Here is a 4,709-nt window from a genome sequence, read left to right on the forward strand (position 1 = left end):
ACTCATCACGTTAAAACAAGTATTTGGAGATGTGGTGGGGAAAGAAGCAAACGTGGAGAAGGCGGAAAACCACGCTGCTACTGCATGTGGTGAAGCGGGGAAGCCCACAAGTATAATACATGGGGAAAATCCCCAAACTAGCCATTTTTCACCCACTTTTTCCAGTTTTAGCCCTAAGACCAAAACAAATTCTAAAAATAGCCAAACTAATCCGAAGAAAACCGCTTCTGATCCGACGGAACTGTCATGACGCGCCACAAAGCATACTTTTCGTCGGATTTCCGTTTTGTCCGACAGATTAATGAAACAAACCGACATATTAATAAACAGTCGGATCTAACGGTTCAGTTCATGCTTCCGTCGGATCCGACTGTTTAATTTGTCCGACGAACCTTAGATTTCCAATTCAAGGGTTTTTTATTTTGAGTTCTAGAATGAAATTGAACACTATGGTTGTGTTCTCCCCGAAAAACTAAGCGATTTGCACCATTGATTTTCTTGATTTTGTGGAGAAATAAGAAAAATAGAGATGGAGGTTGGTTATGGAGGCTTAGGGTTTGAGAGGTAGAAGATGAAGAATTCCGTCGGACCCACTAAAATTCCGTCGAATCCGACGGAAATTTAAGAAATTCCGTCGGGTCCATTAATACGTTGATACGTGTTGTGATTTTAAAGGTTCAAAAATTCAGTCGGAGGGTGTTAATATTCCGTCGGATCCGATGGAATAATTTGGCTATTTTGAGAATTTGTGTTGGTCTTGGGCTATAACTGAAAAGGCTTGGTTAAAAATGGCTAGTTTTGGAATTTCCCTAATACATGGCCTAATATTCTAAAGTTAAACCAGCTTGAGCTTCTTTACAATAACGCCTGAACAATATCAGTTTGTAACCAAGTTGTTTTATTTGCCCGTTTCTTCAACTAGAACGTCAATATAACCCACATTAATTAATATTTAAGTATATGAGCTACCTAAACCAATGGCCTGGTAAACACAAAGATGCTAATTAACTACTATACAAATTATATATACGTACACGGTATACCAATTTATTTTGTATTAGTAATATGATCATCTGAAGGCTAGGATATTTGATCAAGTCTCACTGGCTTCACCATATCTGATCTTCATTCTCTCGAGAAATGTCTTTCCGTTGAGCTTGCGCGAGAAGAATTCCTTGAGGTACTGTTCCATTACGAGTGTTTTATACAATGGCGAGTCACCTGTGTTTGTTGTGAGGCTCTTTGCAGGACCGACATCGGCTTCAAGCTTTGGATTGAAGAACATGGCTAATGAAATCCTTTCTTTCGTTGCATTAACCGTCGCCCTATGCTCAATGCTATTGTATGCACCATTACTCATTATCTGCAAGCCCATCAATTAATTACTACAAGTTTCAAATTATCAAGCATAAGAAATGCTCTTTGTGCTTTTAGTGATACATCTGGATTTATGGGTTCGATATTTTATAAAATTAGCAAGATTTTGTGCAATATAGACATACATGGCACGCACGTACATAGAAGTTTTTTAGGAGCGGTTTGAGCTTGTAAAAAGGATATACAGATACATTACTACCATAGAACATGGATGACTGGGTTGGACCTAAAGCTTCAATGACCCATCAAGGCACATGCGAGGTTTTGTAACATGTCTAGGACGCATGTCACTAACCGGATGTGCCAAGTCGTTTTGTCTGTAATACCTGCAGGGCTTCCTTGACGCCTTGTAGAGCCCAAGGAGGTTATGTGGCCGAATATAGTGGTGGTGTCTAAAATGGCTTGGTTCTAAAAGCTTGCCTGATATGATGGTCAACTTACCATAAGTTTGTGGTAATAAATTTGAGGGTCTAAGTTATTTTACAAATAGGGTAAAAAATGAGAAGGATGAGAAGAATTTATAGTAAAAATAATAACAATAATAATAAATAGAAAAACCTCCAAAAAATATAAAAAAAATTAATAAAAAAAAACCATAACTCAAAATTTAATAAAAAAACGAAAAAATTAAAAACACAAAAATGTTTCCACCGTCTTTCTCGTTTCTAAAAAAAACACACACAATGTTGAGCGAAAAACATCATTGTATCTTTTTTTGTATCATTGTGTTTTGTGGTTTTTTTTTATCGTCATTGATTGTGTCTTTTTTCCTTAACATTGTGTCTTTTTTTCTTGATATTGTGTTATATTACTCAATATTGTGTTATATTTTATTCGACATTGTGTTATATTTTGTGATTTATTGTTTCTTTTTTTAGTTATAATTGTGTCTTTTGTACATTTTCTTAATTGCGTCTTTGATCTCAGCATTGTCTCTTTTCATCGATTTTTTTTTGAACGGGAAGGGGAAACATTTTAGTTTTTTAAATTTTTTTATTTTTTTATTTAAGTTATGATTTTTTTATTATTTTTTTGAATTTATCTTTAAGAGTTTTTTTATGTGGTCACAAATCCTTCTCTCATCTCTCATTTTTGTCTCCATTTGTATTTTAACTTTACCCATAAATTTGATTGAACCACATTACTGTTTTTGTTCGTTTAATATAATCAATTTATGATCTTTATTAATTAGGATTTACTTAAAATCGAAGCGAAATATGATTCCTTTGAACACACACCAAAGTTAACTTAGCCGACGAAACAGCTCAAGCCAATCAAATTACTTGTCAAGCAGATGCACTGTTTAGTCTGTCATTTCAACTAAACAGTTTGAGCGTTCCCTACATAAAATCCACAGCTTGGGATTCGAGACTAACAGGAAAATAAATACACTTTTGAATATCTGATTGTGATTTCGAGTAACAAATTAAAATTAATCTGAGAGTGGTCGAACGATTCATAAAGATGGCCTTTACTTTCAAATTCACAACAAAATTTCATAACAAACCTTTCTATGTGTTTTGGTCAAACATGGACGACAAGAACACTTCTAGTGTCGGCCAACCACACCCCGGATAGAGATGCTCCAGTACAAATAAATATTGATAATTTATAAACATGTTTGAGAATGACACATAACCATATATAAAGTAGTAGGTGTAATATAATCTGATCTCTAATAAACCAATCAAAAAGTACAGCCACGTTTTAGGTTTGCATACTAAAAAACTAATTAATGAATTCATGTGTTTTATTTCCTTATGTTTTTAACTTCATTTTAGCAAATACTGTTCTTGAATTTAAGATAAGTCTAACCTCAAGAATATCTCCAATATTAACAACAAGGGAATCTGGAAGAAAACTGACTGGGATCCAAACGCCGTCTTTCTTAACTTGCAAACCTTCGACATCGGTTACTTGGAGAAGAATGGTAATTCCAGCAGCGTCCGAGTGAGGAGTTAGACCAATAACTAGATCCGGTTGTGGGCAAGGCGGATAATAAGTCAGGTTCTAGTGAGTGTGCTATATCTTTTAAAAATAGGTTTATAATCAAGATTATAGATAAGAACAGAAAGACCTTAGAACTGGAGGGAATTCTGGAAGTAAGTGTGATTTTCTTCTATGAACAGGATTGGTGATCATATAGAACCGATCAGCCCAGTCAACTTTCTGATCTTGAGTATGAAGTATGGTTTGACCATACCCTTGATAATCACCTGCCACTAGCTTGTACCTCAGCTTCTCTTCCACAGGCATGTTGAAAAAATTTACCACTTATTCTTTCATTTTCTTTATCAACAATTTGTCAACTCCATGGTTCACCAGCTACAAATTAATTCAATTTATGACATGGAATATAATATATTGGACATAGAACATATGTTATATTGATAACATAAAGATACTTAACTTGAAATATCCCCCATTCTTGGCACACGGCGCGAAGGTTTATCAGTGGATCTTTGTCAGGTTCTAGTATATCGTTGAAATCATTCATGTCAATGACTGGGATTGAGGGCAAAGGCGACGAGTGGTTACAAACAAAGGTCGGTTCTTGATGATCCTGAACGTAGCGTTGAGGGACATGATTCAGTTTGAGTTCTTTCGCAAGCTCTTGCACACTCACATGGCTTTGTGGCAATAGTTGTGGAGAATCCATATATTTCTGAATATACTATGTTAATGCTACAAATGAGAATTCAGTGTGGTGAAAGGACAAATTCTAGTATTGCTTTATATATAGAAAAATAATTTCATAGATGAATGTGACATGACATGACAACTGAAGAGGTATGTACCCGTCTCAACACCGAGCGAGGCGGGTCAACCCACAAGATATAGACAAGAGGCTTGAAATCAAGACTTTATGAAGGCACAAAGCCAAAACCTATGCGCATGGCGCATGCATCACATGCTCATGCATCACATATGCTCATGCATCACATGCTCAGGCATCACATATGCTCACGCATCACATATGCTCACGCACACCACATCTGCGCATGGCGCATCCGCGCTTGGCGCATATCACATGCTTGTGCATATCACATCTGCGCATGAAACATCTGCGCGTGAGAATAAAGAGAAGACCTCGCGCATCCTCAGGATAGGCGCATATCATACATGCACATAATCAACCTCGCCCTTATCCAAATCAGGATTAGGGCAACCTTGATTGTGCACGTCAGACAACCTTCCAGAAGGTATCTTTTTAAGGAATAAGAATATGCTGATGTTGACAGCTGCCAAATGAAAGGTGGACAACTCAGCATAACCCATGTGCTACCACGTGATTATAACCAATGAGAAAGCACCAGGTGTCCCAGAGGACA

General features: G+C 36.5%; 1 pseudogene across 1 annotated transcript; it reads right to left on the minus strand.

Annotated features, from left to right (window-relative positions):
* Nucleotides 1–1,068: 1,068 nt before the first annotated feature.
* Nucleotides 1,069–4,086, minus strand: LOC143538533 (oxoglutarate-dependent flavonoid 7-O-demethylase 1-like; annotated as a pseudogene). The gene is made up of 3 exons (XR_013136259.1): nucleotides 3,788–4,086; nucleotides 3,193–3,702; nucleotides 1,069–1,363 (listed from the first exon to the last, which is right to left on the minus strand). The product of XR_013136259.1 is annotated as an oxoglutarate-dependent flavonoid 7-O-demethylase 1-like (transcript).
* Between the last annotated feature and the right edge of the window lie 623 nt (nucleotides 4,087–4,709).

The sequence above is a fragment of the Bidens hawaiensis genome, unplaced genomic scaffold (genome assembly GCF_021521415.1).
Source record: "Bidens hawaiensis isolate Kalapana, Puna unplaced genomic scaffold, B.hawaiensis_p1.1 tig00011638_1, whole genome shotgun sequence".
Taxonomy (NCBI): domain Eukaryota; kingdom Viridiplantae; phylum Streptophyta; class Magnoliopsida; order Asterales; family Asteraceae; genus Bidens; species Bidens hawaiensis.